This window comes from Pan paniscus, chromosome 6 (genome assembly GCF_029289425.2).
Source record: "Pan paniscus chromosome 6, NHGRI_mPanPan1-v2.0_pri, whole genome shotgun sequence".
In the NCBI taxonomy this organism is placed as follows: Eukaryota; Metazoa; Chordata; class Mammalia; order Primates; family Hominidae; genus Pan; species Pan paniscus.
This window is the reverse complement of record NC_073255.2, coordinates 47,460,023-47,476,364: the sequence shown is the minus strand read 5'-3', so window position 1 is coordinate 47,476,364 and position 16,342 is coordinate 47,460,023. Positions and strand designations below refer to the sequence as shown.

Genomic DNA, 16,342 nt, shown 5'->3' with positions numbered 1-16,342 from the left:
CACTCCATCTTTGTGGGGATGTTAGATTGAATGTATTGATCAGCAAGAGACAAGTCTCTGAGACCCAGATTCTGGAGAGGGGTTCAGGAAAGCACCGTCCAGGCAAGTGCCTCAAATGTCATAGGCACTTGGATCCCTCTGGGTGGGTCTCAGTAACATCACTTTGCAAAGCTCACATAGTGAAAAGTAGCCAATGGTGTGCACCACTGAGTGAAACGATGCTTTGCCACGTGTTCCAACCTTAGTCATGTGACTTCATGGGAATGATCCCAGCTAAATGGGCCCCAAGTAAATATTCTGTTTGCAGAAGGTGAATACTTAATTCTTTATTGATATGCTGGGAGTAAATTTCTACTAGAAGAGTTGTCTGCACTCACACTCAGAGCCTAACTCTGTGGGGTGTTGGTAGGAGAGTAACAGCTGCTCACCTGTTAAATTGGTTTTGGCAGATCCCTATGCTGTGGTTGAGATATCCAGTTCAGGACAACATATCAGCCTTCAACTACCTCATCACAACACTGGCCTTCCTTGTTCCCACTGAAAAGGCAATATTAAGCTGTCTATTGTCCAGCCTTCACAAAAGAGTTGTCTAAAGGTTAAGCACTCTGTTAATGCTTCTACCCAAGCTAGACCGATAAAAGCTTCATATTTGGGTTTACAAATTGCCTAAACTGGATTGCATTTTAAGGTTGTGCCCTTGGTTTCTAAGGAGGAGACTCTAGCCTTGCTTGTAGGACTCCAGTTAAGTTCAGTGTGTATAACATCACTCAGCATTTCCCATGTGAGGCCCCACCAGCCTGATTTGCTTGAGAAATTAGTACAAGAAAAATACATTCGCTTCCCCTGAGGAACTAGCATGTTTCTTCTCATCTAATAATAAGAACTATGCAACTGACCATATCTCCCCTCTTTTGCTTTGACTGCCAGGGGGCTAAGAGCCAAATTTAACTATGTTTGCAACAATGTAAGCCTATATGGGCCTGTGTATTTGCATCCTTGTATCACCTGCCTCTTCTTTCTTTCTTTTTTCCTTTATTCATTAATTCATTTGTTTTAGTCTTACCTTCGTCAATTACTCTGAAAAAAATAGGCAGAGTTATATATTAATAATAACTTAAAAAGTAGAAAATATTTGGTAATTTTCAAAATAAAGATGGTTTCACTTTAGAATGATTGTTGGCCTATTTCTACTGTCAACATTATGAATTCATATTAATCGAGTTGTATATGATGTTTCTTTTAAAGTACTATATATTCATACTAAAACAAATGAAACAAAATAAAACATACTTTTGTCTTTGGGTTGATTTAAGTTTCAGAGATTTGGCAATTCTACCTCTGAAAGACAAAACAGACTATTTGGAAAACAAAACAAAAACTGATGTAGAACATACCATCTATGCATCTACTATCAGAGAATGACCTCTTTGTTTTAAAATGGACAATGGAAAATGAAAGTTATTTACATTAGCTGCACTTTGTTAATTTGCTGATATCATGAATGAAAGAAGACTGTTGGTTGAAAATCTAAAAAAAATGGTAAGAATTCAGTCATTGTAATGGCCTAGTTTCAAATACCACAAGGCAGGTTTCGGGGTGTTTCCCCCGCATTGTCACTCTCTTCTGCCTCACCACTCTTTTACACAGAAACCCTTTTTAAAAAAATAAGTATCTCTATTTGCATAGGACTGCATAGGCCATCACAATCATTCAATAAAAAGTGGGCACTATTAGTAGACAAAGGTTGAACATGTTTGAGTTTTGAAGAACCTAAAGCTAGTTTCAAAACCAATAGGACCCTGTGGATTTCACAGAAATTTTACAGGTGGTAAAACTAAATGGAACAACAGATTGAGAGCCAGGGTTCTGGGAGAAGGTAAGCAGGACACAGGGATAGTGAAAGGAGACCAGAGGAGAGGGCTCCTGAGAAGGATTCTGCATTGATGGAAAAATAGAAAACAAAGCTGTTGCATATCATCCTCTGGACATTCATGAGTGATCATATAATAGCAATGTTTTCTTTCTGGTAATTGACTGTCCTCTTTTGCCCTTAAGAAGTTAAAGACTCTCTTAAGGAGACTCTCTTATTCATATGCTGGGAATAAATTCCTATGACAAAAGTTGTCTGCGTTCACGCTCAGAGCCTAACTCTGTGAGGCGGTGGGAGGTGAGTAACAGCTGCCCACCTGTTAAATTGGTTTTGGCAGATCCCTGTCCTGTGGTTGAGATATCTGGTTCAGGACAACACATCTGCCTTCAACTACCTCATCACACCACTGGTCTTCCGTGTCCCTACTGAAAAGGTAATATCAAGCCGTCTGTTGTCCAGCCTTCACAAAATAGTTGTCTAAAGGTTAAGCACTCCGTTAATGCTTCTATTCAAGCTAGACCGATAGAAGCTTCATACTTGGGTTTACAAATTGCCTAAAGTGACTTAAACATAAAGGAATAGACTGCCACATTGGAAAATGACTCATGGTTTGGTTGAAAGAGCTGAAAGAAACAGAGAAAAGGAAATATTTGAAACTGTTCTAGAGGTTGTTTCAATGAACCCAGAGATGTGTATCTTAGCTCTTTGTTCACTATCCAGAAAGCTGTGCTTGTGGTTGTATCAGACTTCATTTTTCTTTTCTTACATCTTTTGAAAAATTTGATGCTTACCATCATGGAACCCTGGGCATTTCCAAGCTCATCCTTCTCTGAGTTCAAGTCTGTAAAGCACAACTTAGGTGTTTCTCAGGTTCTTTGTTTTGTTACCCAAATGGGTGAGAAAAGACTCACCCTGTGCTCTCTCTCCCATCACCACAGAGTCTCATGCTATCCAGTAGCCTCCTCTTCTGCACCTGCCAGAGTGCAATCTCACCAGTATGGAAGAGGTGCTGCCAGGCTCCCAGAGGCAGGGATGTTATCCTTGTCATAGCTGGAAAAGAGCAAGTTGAGATTGGAATCATGAAGTGTTATTACAAGTCACTAAGTTCATGTGTAAGTAATGAGAAAATCACAGAATCTCCGTTTAATAAGACAAGTACGAAATCCCTCAGAATAGAGTGCGTTTCATAGGAAACTGATAACCAGATCCTCCCACACCCAAGCAATTAAAATAAAATAACCTCCTTCCTGCTTCCCAATCTCACACACCCTCACCCTCAATCAAACTGAAGTTGAAAAAGTACTTGTATAAATTCTGGCTACATAGCATTGAATGTCCTCTCCCAAATTATGGGAACTTCTGGAAATAAAATGCAGTGAATTCTTTTTTTTTTTTTTTGAGAAGGAGTCTTGCTCTGTCGCCCAGGCTGGAGTGCAGTGGTGCGATCTCAGCTCACTGCAAGCTCTGCCTCCCGGGTTCACGCCATTCTCCTGCCTCAGCCTCCCGAGTAGCTGGGAATAGAGGTGCCCGCCACCACGCCCAGCTAAATTTTTTTTGTATTTTTAGTAGAGGCGGGGTTTCACCGCATTAGCCAGGATGGTTTCGATCTCCAACGCAGTGAATTCTTATACAGAAATACATACAATAACCACAAGAACCCACTCCTACTATTTCTTCCCTAATAGAGGGTCTAAGACTGGACTCAATGGATATAGAAAAGCTAAACGTAATACTTATTTCTAACCTGTGGATCATAATTTTAATAACAGATGCTATTTAATACATTTCTATGTACCCATCCATTTTTCTTTTCTTCTTTCATGAACCTAAGAAATTTTCCAAATGAAAAACATACTCATTGTATGAACAACGGACCTGATGAGATTTGGAACCAATTCCTCTTCTTGTCCACAGCTTTAAGTCTTATTTGCATATTTCTGTAAAACTAGAAAAGAATAAAATAGGATGAGGCAATCTAGATATATTTGAAATGTTTATAAAACAAACCCTTTTACAACAAATAATTTACAACACCCATGGACCAGGTCACACACCGAACCCCTTCTTCATTTGCCCATAACGTGAAACCGAACAGTGGAACCGTGTCTGCCGAGTCCACTGTGAGGAGGGCTGCTTCCAGCACAGCCTCATTTTGTTGTCAGGGCTTAACACTAACTGGCATGGACACAGCAAACCATGACCAGTTGAGGATGCTGCCTCCCTATATATAATTCAGTGGACAGGTCCAGCACTGGAGAGCTGAGAAACTAACGCAGTGCAATGACTGTACATTATTAGTGCCCAAACTGTGATCAGCCACCTCCAAGGTGAGGTTCAGCTCCTGAAGCCTCTAGAAGAGACATCGAAAAACAAAACAAAGTTCTCTGTGGCCTACAGGAAAATAAGTGCTGCTGATCTCAAGACCAAAAGGCATGGCTGGGTAAAGGTAGAGAAAGGATACGGGGCTTAATGTTCACCAAGACAAGAGGAGTAACCAAGGCTGGGGCACAGAAGCGATCTCTGAAGCAAACCCTCCAGTAAGTAACAAGGCCCATCTGTGGAGGGCTGTGGCTGAGCTGCTACAGGACATGGGCCAACTCTTCCTCCACATGGCACCCAGACCCCACAGACCTGAGGGTGGAAGTCCCCTCCTCACAAGCACCTGTGGTGTGAGCATCCAGAAGGCCTGCCTGTAGCCAAGTGGATCCTGAGCAGCTCCCAGAGACCACAGTCCCACCCAGAAGCCCCTGAGGCTGTCCTCTTATTCCAGCTCCTGCTCCAGCCGGCCCCACGAGGCCAACTCAGGGCACTGTGGGTGTCAGGAAGAGAAAGAACCTGTAATGGCAAAGATGTTTGTTCTGATCCTCACTTAAAGGATAGTTCTTTAAACTCCACTGCTTCCGATTATTCCAGAGCCTTTCTTGGGAAAAGTCATCATGTTAGAAATGGCTTATCAGTCCTCATGTTACATGGTCTGTCTTGACCTTTCAAACCCTTTCTGGAAACACTGTGTTATACTCTGCTTATGATAAGGGTTCACACTGATGAAATAAAGATTATTTCAAATTTACGTGTGGTCTATATTTTGGACGCCTATTCCAACTGATGCATTTTATGTATTTATGTATTTATTTATTTAGAGACAGAATGTTGCTCTATTGCCCAGCCTGGAGTGCAGTGGCACAATCACAGCTCACTGCAGCCTCAACCTCCCAGACTCAAGGGATCCTCTTGCCTTTGCCTCGTGAGTAGCTAGGACCATACCATGCCTGGCTATTTTTTTTTTTTTTAATTTTTGTACTGACGGGGGTCCCACTGTGTTGTCCAGGCTGGTCTTGAACTCCTGGCCTCAAGCCATTCTTCCACCCCAGCTTCCCAAAGTGCTGGAATTACAGGCATGAGCCGCTGCACCCAGCTTTCAACTGTTGTATTTTAAATAGAACTTAGAAACTTGATTTCCAGTTTCAGGCCCACATCCTATTGGGTCAGTTTTTATGTCTGGTCACGGCTTTTGTTTGTTTTCTACATCTGCTTTGGTTCATCTGAGTTGACATTTATTTCTGTCTTGAATGTTTTTTGAATAAATTACAGAAAAGGTTTAAAGTATCTCTTAGTATGCTTAGTTCCACAGGATAATCTGATAAAGCATATTATCCTGTTATGGTGTTAGTTTTTCCTGTTGGCTTTTGTCCCAGTGATGCTAACATTTCCAAGGTGGCAGGAGGGGGAGACTGCCCTGTGTCCAACAGAAACAAAAATGTCTAAAGCAACATTCTTTGCAGGTAAAAATCACCTAATTTATTTCTTTCTGGGCAGCAAAATATTGATGGCAATACAATGAAAGTCCATCGCGAGGAGGCTTTTTAATTGGGAACTTTTCAGAATCAAGAAGGTTTGTTGAGTGTGTTTGTACTCAGGCTCTATGGTTTTGTTTTTCTTTTTTTTTCTGAGACGGAGTCTCGCTCTGTGGCCCAGGCTGGAATGCAATGACACGATGTCAACTAACTGCAATCTCTGCCTCCTGGGTTCAAGTGATTCTCCTGCCTCAGCCTCCCGAGTAGGTGGGATTACAGGCATTCGCCACCATGCCCAGCTAATTTTTGTGTTTTTAGTAGAGACAAGGTTTCGCCATGTTAGCCAGGCTGGTCTTGAACTTCTGATCTCAAGTGATCCGTCTGTCTTGCCCTCCCAAAATGCTGGGACTACAGGCATGAGCCACTGCACCTGGCCAGACTCTATGGTTTTAACTATGTATTTTTTTCATTCAGGTATAGATTTTCTTTTGGGTGCCAAGTATAGGACTAGATGTTGATAATGTAAATATAAATAAGATGTGGCTCCTGACCTCATGTGTTCACGATCAAATAGGAAAGTTCTGAGAAATACAAAAGCAAAGGGTGGTGAGTGTTTGATGAACTTGAATATGATATAACTGAGACTCCAAAGAAGGAATTCAACTTGGGGAGACTGTTATGAAACCCTTCTTGGAGGATCTGAATCTTGACATGAGCATTTGCCTGGCTGGGTGGGAGTGGGGACATTCCATAGAGGAGATGCAAGAAATCAAAAGAAATGAGTCTTGGGAGAAGGACAAGGGAGATAAGGAGAAAGTTTAGTGAGGCCAGCAGGTGGACCTTATGTGCTGGGACACCTTGTAGGTATTTGGGAGACACTGAAGGATTTTAAGCAAAGAAGTGACACTCTGACTTATGTTTTTAAAAAATCAGGTGGCAGGGTTAAAGGAGTGTGTGTTGGGTCATTCTTGTGTTGCTATAAAGGAATACCTGAGCCTGGGTAATTTATTTTTTTAAAAAAGAGGTTTAATTGGCTCACGGCTCTGCAGGCTGTATAAGCATAGCACCAGCATCTGCTTGGCTTCCGGGGATGCCTCAGGGAGTTTTCACTCATGGCAGAAGGTGAAGTGGAAGCAGGCATGTCACATGGCAAGAGCGGGAGCAAGAGAGAGCGAAGGGAGGTGCCACACACTTTTACACAACCAGGTCTCATGTGAACCCACTCAGCATGAAGAGGATGGTGCTAAGCCATTCATCTGCCCCCATGATCCCATCACCTCCCACCAGGCACCACCTCCAACACTGGGGATTGCATTTCCACATGAGATTTGGAGGGGACTTCCAAACTATATCAGGATGTGAAGTGGAGATAGAGAGACCAGTTCAAAGAATATTCTAATATCCAGGCAAATGATGATGAGAACCTAGATTCAAGCCAGAGCAGTGAAATGCACTGGAAGGGATAAGCACAAGAGATTTAAAAGGGGTTTATGCAGAGGTTAGTCAGTGATTGAGGGCTGAGTCTCAGGCTTCCTGGGTGACTTGTGGCACTGGATAACTCACAGACACTGAGTGAGAGTGTTTATTCATTAAAACACCAGGCATAATTGGCACCTCAGATTCTAAATGTTAGATTCTGAGACTGATCTTCAGTTGTTCTAAGAGGATCGTGTCTAAGATGGGTATTTCCATTATTTCTTTTCTTTCAGGTTCTGTGGGTTGTCGTCAGTACCACAGGCAGAGCTGTGTCCCATCAGGAACCTCACTTTTATTTGCAGCTCCCTCTGTATTTGCAGAGCAGTTCTTTACAGTTTGTTTCAAGTATAAGGCTTTTGTCATATGCTCTTTTTTTTTAGCAGGTCTTTGTCAATTCATATAATTTTTTACATAAATAATTCATGTTTACACTGAGAAATAAGAGACCTCATAGATAAGAAAATAAATAAAACTCATTTATTAGTCCACCACCTAGAGGAAGCTCTGGTTAACATTTTTCTTTTTTGGTATGGAAGCATGCAGAAATTATATATATATATATACACCTGTGAAATGTTTATGTGTTTATATAAAAGTGGTTCATCTATATATGTTTCTTTTTTACCTGGTTTTTCACTCAAAAATATGTTGTTATTTTATTTCCATGTCAATAAATATACATCCCGAAGCCATTCTAAATGTCTGCACTCTACCTTGTGTATCTGTGTACCACAATTAACTTAACCAATTTCTCCTTAGAAGACAGTTAATGTCCTTGTTTTTACGAAATAATCATCATAGCTGTCAGGTCTGGGATTCGATTTTACACTCCTTGCCAGCTAAAAAGTAAATCTGCTACCATTTCATGGATGCTGGTAGAAGACATAAGATGTTGGGTCAGAGACAAAGGGCTTTATTACTACAGTACTGCAGGTAGCATGAATATCAGCATGTACGTTGGTTCCCCTTACTTCCAAACCCCACAGACCTGATTCAGTGGGCCCAGAGGGACACTTTGCACACAGTGGGTTTGCATTGCAACAGGAATACTGAGCTTAGGGAATCTACTTCTGCTTTGTAAATGGTAAGTAAGCCTGCTCTTTGTCTCAGTAGGAGACATTACCTCATCCTCCAAGGTTGCTTGCTATAAGCACCAGCCTGGGAAATGGCCTTGGTAAAGAGTGGTAAAGGATGCTACATTCTTGCCATATCCAGCAAGGTGTGTTGTAACACAAGAGATTTATCTAGGGCTACCTCCCAACAATAAGCATCCTTGCCTACATATCCTTGGGATAATTTCAAAGGAGTGAAATTACTGGACCAAAGGGTTTGCACTGCTGTAGACTTTCTGTAAGACTTTCTAATTGTAATGTAATTACCAAATTACCATCTAGAAACTTGCTCCTGCAGGTTTGCTTTCTCACGTATAACTATAGCTTTTCACTTACCCAGGAATGGCCTCTCTCATCTGAGCACTCAGATCCATGTTGGCATTCTCTGCTTTTCCGGAGATATGTCTCATTTGTATTAACAGGGAGGGTATTTTAGCAGAGCCATTTCCTGATTGGTGTCAAGCTGAAAATAGATTGCTTGCCCCCAGGTTGGTGGAAACAGGAATGCTTAGAAACAACATTGCCTCTCCTCCTCTGCAGCAGGTCAAGTCTCTTCCTACCCATGAGGCCTAAGCCCCTGTTTTCTTATTTGATCTAACACTCTGGACAGGTGGTATGTTCTGTGTGTGCTGATAGGTGAATTTTAATGACATTTTCAAGGCATTCTGAAAAAACAAAGCAATTCTTTGAATTGCTTTTGTCAAATAACAAAATTATTTGACATAAGTCTCATTGAAAACAGATGTGGAAATATGCAATTCTTAATTTTTTACTACCCTTCCCTGGGGGCTTTTGGCTTATGCCAGTCTGAATTTTGATGTTGAAAGTTTCAGTGTCTCTCTTTTCCAGGTGTATTGTCTTTAATATATAGGAAAATCTAGGGGAAGGGACCCTAAGCAGTAGCTAATACTGTTAAAAGCACGTCTGAACTATCAGAGAGCTAATTAAGTAGGAAAGGTTTGTCCTTGGACTAAAGCCTCCCACGGGATAGGACGCTGGTGCATGCGTCCTGGCAGTGGCTAGAGCCAGTGGGTTTGGGCATGGGAAACTCTGTTTTCATCATAGAACTTTCCTATAATTTTGGCATATTCATTTCTTTTTAATTTATTCTTCAGTTAAATGAAACTACAAATATCTGACCTTTACTTCAATCACAAAATCATTTCTAATAGCCCTTGTATTTTATTTATATATGTGACACCAAAGCCTATAACCCAAGACAGTATTTTGTTTTCCTTCTAGAGCTCCTCTCTCTTTCATCCCCCAGTAGTGGCTGTCCATGATCTTACCCATGCTTTTCCTGGCATTTGAGGCAGATAAATTGAAATCAATTATGTATTGGCTAATAGTGATTGTTCATAGTTAGCTGCTAATGGATTACCTATGGTATTTGCTTGAAGTCAATGAGTCCAGTATTTTCAGAGAAAGAATTCTGGCTACTGCATTCTCAAGATGGTTTATTTTTGTCCCTACACCAGGGATGATGGAAGGAAAAGTCCATAGTGCCTAAAGAGCCACCTTCAAAGAAAAGTGACTCTATTTTTCTTTCTGATCTTGTGGTGTTGTTCACATAGGGTGCCCTTTGAGTGACATCTGCCCTGCTACCAAAGCAGGAAGAATCAGCCATTATTATAGACTGAATGTTTATGTTCCCCCAAATTCAAATGTTGAAGTCATAACCCTCCAATGTGACTATACTTGGAAATTGAACCTATGAGGAGGTGATAAAGGTTAAATAAGGTCAAAAGTGTGGGAGTGTAATCTGATAGGGCTGATGCCCTTATAGAAAGAGAAAAAGATGCCAGAGCTTGCTGTCTCCATCATATGAAGACACAAAAAGAAGGTGACCATCCACAAGTTAAGACAAGAGCCCTCGGCAGAAACCATCCCTGCCAAATCTTGACCTAGGACTTCCAGCATCAAGAACTGTGATAAAATACATTTCTGTTGTTTAAGCCACACAGTCTATTATATTTTGTTATGGCAGCCTGAGATGACCAATACAGACACATGAACACTCCAGAAACAGCCACCTAGGACTGGGCAGGTGGAAGTCCAATCACCTTTGAGATGACATGTTACATGTGCCCAAGAGTAGCATTTCACCCTCACTGATTGGTACCAAATGAATTCTCTGAAATCTCTTCTTGGGAAAGCACAAATGCTAAGAGAATTAAGGAAAGTACATTATGTGTACCAAGTTTTCATTCTTATCTATAATGAACATTTTTTTCATTTCTCTGTAAAATGTAGACATATCCCAACTATCCAGATATTCATCCAACTTTATAGGAGGTACTTGCGAAAATCTGCTTCAAGATCTGTATTAAAGCTCTCTGAGAGTAAAATAAATCTTAATTACCAGAATATTCATGCACCTGGCACAGTAGGTGGTCAATAAACTCTTGTTATAGGCTAAGTGAGTGAACAAATGTTAATGAAAGAATGAATCAGTAACAAATAGAATCTGAGGTGACTCTAGTGTCTGATCAATTTTATAAATATTCCACATATCTTCTGTCTTTCCAAAAACCTTCATTACCCCTGGTTTTGTATACATTTCCCTTCAAGAAACCTAAAGAAGCCTAACCAAGATTTCTTCATCGTGTTCTACACTATAAAGGAGGAAGGGTTTGGAAGCGGAAATCTCAAGGATCATCCTCCTCACATGTACAGAGTGTTCCTTCAGATCTCTATATGTGGATGACTTCCTTGGGTCCCATATCACAGCTGAAATGTTCAAATCATTTAAGTCCGTTTCATGATGTTCAAGAGGTATGCAAGATTCTATTCATTCTAAGTATAAGAAGCCACCTCTCTGTTTGCAAATATCAGAATACCCAACTCACAGGAGCTTAAACCAATAGTTGTATTTTCTTTTCTGCATATGATACAAATACTAGAGGTAGGCTGTCCCTCTGATACTTTGATTCAATGATTCTTCAGTTCTGTGGCCTTTAAAAATGTTTTCCAGATGGTGGCTTCTTTTCCAGGCATAACATCTGCTTCCTAGTCAGTGAGAAATGGGAAGAGTATGCCTTTGCCTTTTTATTTTGAAACCCATCTTGCAGCCCACAGGGTTCTACCTATATTTTCTTGGCCAGAGTTACAGTGCATTGCCATCCTTAGATGCAAGGGAGAGAGGAAGGCAAGGAAGAACTGGGTTTAGAATGTGTGTTGAATGAACACTCATATGCAAGTATCTTCTACACTTTCTTAAGTAAGAAGAGGACGTTTTTGAGAATGCCAAACAAGACTTGGAAGTAAGAGTAGCTTCTGAGAGTTCAGCAAAAAGTGTTATGGCCAATTCTTTCATAGCCCTGCCTTAACTAAGCTCCATGACTACGTCTGTGTCATCTAGTTCCAATCTAAATGGCCAAACCAGGATCAGATATCCCTCCCACCCTTTGTGGATCAGTTATGGCTAGGGTCCTGCAAGCTGAGGGTCAGGGTTGGATGGTTCAAACATTGGTTGTAGGGGCATTCAATTTACTAATAGCAATTTTCACAGAAGAGGAGTCGTTGTGAACAAGGGAGCTGTGAGGTGGGTCTATTTACTCTTGGAGGAGGTGAGTGCGTTGCAGGCAGATTTTTCCAATATCACCTCCTGCTGCCCTCAATTGCTTCTAAATATGGTTTTAGAGACCTTGGAGAACAGAGCTCTTGTCTGAGCATCCAAATACATGGGAGTTATCCCAGTTCTTAGCTATGACTTTGGGCAAACTATTCATTAAATATCCATTGCCTCATCTGTGCAGTAAGAATAAAAATATCCATGGATTAAGTGAGAAATTGAAATAAGTATATTCTGACATGACTGAAGCCTTAGATAAATAGAAGATGTTGCTATGATTTGTATCTTATAACAGTGCCAAACTATGACTACCTTTCCTAGCCATTGATAGGTTTCACATCTCTGAATGTGATCTCATGCACATGGGCCACCAATATTTACAAGAAGAATTATTTTTCCTACAACCCCTCCTTCAATTTTTCCAGGCTTTTTGTCACCTCTCACTCAGCATGTTCTCTTCCAATGAGTAGTTGAGAGTGGAGGATGGAATATGTCTTCTGGAATCAGGAGCTGTGTCTCATGATCCCATTTGCAGTGCATGTGACTGGAGAAGGCAAAACCTGAAATCCCCTTTTCTCACCAGAGGTCACACAGACCCCAAAGGTTTAAAGCAACAGTCAAATGAGCTGCACACTACCTCTCTAACAGCTGTTCAATGAGATAGTTACTTGACCACACTACTTTCAATGAGGTAATGGTCCCACATGCACCCTCTTTCCTTGGTAGAAGGTGCATAAAATATAAATAAATGATCAAGTTACAGAATGAACTCTGAATGACCAATTCTGGTTCAAGTAAAGGCCTTCCCCTACCCTGCAGTTCCCTGATGATAAATCTTTCAGCAACAGGCTGATCCCTTTCAGAAAATAGGCTGACTAGCAATGTTTTCACCTTCTGTACTTGTCAGGATGGAGTGAGTGTGAGATGGAGACCTGAACACACACACAACCACAGACAAATGGCTGTGAATGGGTTTCCTCATTCAGGGCCATTTGGCCGATCCTCTGGCGGCTGCTGGGAGGGAGAGAAAAGGGAACAGGTTGCAATGTCAATAATAATAGCAAATGCAATAGACCATCTGTAAAAGGGAGCTGTTGATCTGACTTCCAGAGCATGCTGGCGACAAGGTTGAAGGGACAGGACAGAGCTCCTACTACTAAAATGAATGGCAATGTCATTTTCCATTTCTTCATTCTCTTAGTTTTCCCTTGGGGGTAGATTATTTAAAGTCTGTCATGAGTCTTTGCGAATTTGCAAAGCAACTTGTATGTGCTATCTCATTTTACCCAGACCTATTTGTATGCTGTAGGAAAAAGAATATGAAGGAATTAGGGCTTCGGTATTTCTCAAGGTATTCTTTGGTGACAAGTTGCATGGGGCTTCTAGGGGAGGGGGTATGAACAAGCTTACAAGGTGGCTGCTCCGACCAGAAATGGAAACCACTCCCTCTCACAAGGAAGTTATTGTTGATAAACACCTTTCAGAGGTAGTCAGAGGATATAGAAATCAGATCAGGTTATTTTCCTTTGTCTTGTTTCTCTGGTTCCCCTGGTGTTTGCTTTTTCCTCTAAATTAGTTAGAGCCAAACTGCATTAAAGTGACTAGTAAATCCCTACCTGGGCAGATCTTATCTGAATGCCACCACTTCCTGCTATTTCTCCTGCCAGGAGATTCTAGTCTTGGGTCTGGCTGATGTATTTCTGTGATCCAAAGCCTGCCTCTGTAGCCTGATGAACCTGCCACTTGACCCTTAAACCTTGGCCATCTTGGGGCTGTGATTCAATTTTTTCCTGTTCGCCATTGGCTCTCTTGTCTGTAACCCCCTTGAGTTATTGATAGGGTCTTGGATAGCCCCTGCAGTGTCTTTGTGTGAATTTCCAAAAGCTCTCAGCTCTTGGCAGTCTAACCAGAAAAGCATCCCCCTGTGGATTGAGGTGGCTGGCACCTGGCCAGCCCTTGGAATACAGGCTGGTCCTCAGCCCTCACTTGCACCCCTCTGCTCAGCACACAGACACATGCTGTGGGCTGGAGAATGGCAACACCTCTCGTTTGTCTTTGCCTCTGGCCAAAGTGTCAAAGGGAAGTCAGCTCTGATGGCAAGTCAGGCAGGGGTTGCTCTCCAGGCTTCTTTGACTGCTGTGTCAGGCGACCACAATGTCCTGGCAAGGACAGCTTAACTCTTGCCAATGGGACTTTCACTTATTTATTCAAACACTGACTGAACACCTACCAAGTGCCAGGCATGTGTAAGATGCTGGGGATATTGAGGGCACACCAAGACAGATGTGGTCCCCATGCTCATGGGCCTCAAAGTCGAAATGTGGGACAGTCAAAAACGTGTGAGCGGGCATAGTAATTTCATAATGTATGAGGGCTGAGGAAGTTATGACCAGACTGCTGAGAAAGAAAATAATAGAAAAGTAAGGGATGGATTTCGAATGGAGCAATTGTGGCGAGACCAAAAGGATAAGGATAAGCCAAAGCCAAGAGCATGAGTGGTCCATCTGAAAAACAAAAGCAGCATGTGTCAAGGCCACGAGGCAGAAAAAGACTGACATGTTCCAGGAACCAAAGGGGCACTGGAGTGGAGGCGATGAAGCCCGAGAAGGGAGGCACGAGTAAGGTCTTTGAAATGTGTATGACACAGGTTATGCAGGACTCACTAAGGCTTTCCAACTGCATTCTTCATGCAATGGAAGTCATTTGAAAGGCTTTAAGCAGGATAATGACATGATTGGGATTAGATTTACAAAGATCACTTTGGCTGACAGCTCTAGTTGCTGTAATTTGCTTTATCTGCCTTGCTCAGCCTCATAATGTACCTTCCTGATTGGGAGTTGGTGCAAGGTTGATGTACCCCCATATTCACAGTCCCTGGCCCCCCATGCCTTTTCCATTATGCCTTATGCTTGTGCCTCCACAAAATACTGAGCCCCAAATCTGTGAGGAGAACTTCCTTGACTTAGTTTCCCCCTTAGCATTTCCCACTTTCCAAGCTTCAAGACATCCACAAGCAAACATCCTTGGGACACTTTCCTACTCACATGAAAGAAGCAGGGTTCCTGTTACTCTACTCTTTCCCAAGACTCAAATGTGGGCCCAAACTACCTGTGAAGCTGACATAGTGTACGTGTTAATCTAAAGACCAGAAATGCTGTTGCAAAATGTTTTACCTTTATGTAGGTACTAAAGACGCATTTGCATTTTTCTCCAAGTGCTCTGGCTCTTACCAGACCACAGAAGGCCAGCAGCATGGTGGTCTGATGAGTGGATTGGAGTGTGACTCATCAGCGGGTCTTCCTGGAGACACTGCGGCTCAGCAGCCCCTGCGGAGGCCTGACTGCGTCTGGTGAAACTTCATTTTGACACAGGTGTTGGTGACATGGTCAAGTCATGTAGAAGTGAGAAAGTCAGTTGCTCTTTTCTTTTGTGGCCTGTCTACACAGCTTCATGAGGAGAAGGGTGGGGAAATTTCTGTCCCACTACTCAGAGACATTTTAAGAAGAATAAATCCAAGCACCTGGAACCTGAAATCAAGTCACTTTTTTTCTTATCCATTGGTATAAGGGAAATTTTGGAGATAAAAATATACCCGAAAAGAGGATACCTAGCTTTCTTTTTGGAAGTCTTTGCGGGGAAAAGGGACTGTTAAAAGTGTAGCGTAGTTGGTTAAGTGAAAAATCCTCAGGTAAGGCTTCCAAATTCAAATCTCAATCCTACCACTTCCTAGGTGAGTGGGTTCATCTGCTCAGGCTGTCATAATGAAATACCTTGGACTAGGTGACATAAACAACAACAGTTTATTTTCTCACAGTTCTGGAGGCTAGAAAGTCCAAGATCAAGGTACTGGCCAATTTTGTTCCCCAGTGAGGGCTCTCTTCTGGCTTGCAGATGGCTTGCCAAATTGCTGTGTCCTTACATGGAAGAGAGAGACAGCAAGAGAGAGCAAGAGAGAGAGAGACAGAGACAGAGAAGAAGCTCTCTGGTGTTTCATCCTCACTAATCCCATCATGAGAGCCCCACACTTATTATCTCATCTACCCCTAATTAACTCTCAAAGACCCTGTCTCCTAATACCTTCAAATTACAAGTTAAGACTTTGGTACATAAATATTGCATCCCTTTTGCCCCCCCAAATTCATGCCCTTATTGCATACAAAATGTATTAATTCCTCCCCAATAGCCGCAAAAGTCTTAACTGATTTGAAATATTATCTCTAAAGTCCAAAGTCTCACCTCAGTATTATGTAAATCAGATATGGATGAGACTCAATATACAGTTCATCCCGAGGAAAAACTTCTCTTCACTTGTGAAACTATGAAACCAAACAAGTTGTGTGTTTCCAAAATACAATGGTGGGACAGGCATAGGATAGACATTCGTATTGTAAAAGAGAAATATTAGAAGGAAAAAAGAGGTGAGTAGTCCTAAGCAAGTGTAAAACCTAGGAAGGCAAATACCATTAAATTTTTTTTTTAGATGGAGTCTCACTGTCACCCAGCCTGGAGTGCAGTG

General features: G+C 41.8%; 1 long non-coding RNA gene across 1 annotated transcript; it reads right to left on the bottom strand.

Annotated features, from left to right (window-relative positions):
* Positions 1–306: 306 nt before the first annotated feature.
* LOC130541698 (uncharacterized) lies at positions 307–15,562 on the bottom strand. Its single transcript, XR_008955790.1, has 3 exons — positions 15,000–15,562; positions 3,746–3,815; positions 307–2,920 (listed from the first exon to the last, which is right to left on the bottom strand). It is a non-coding gene; the product is annotated as an uncharacterized LOC130541698 (long non-coding RNA).
* Positions 15,563–16,342: the final 780 nt, after the last annotated feature.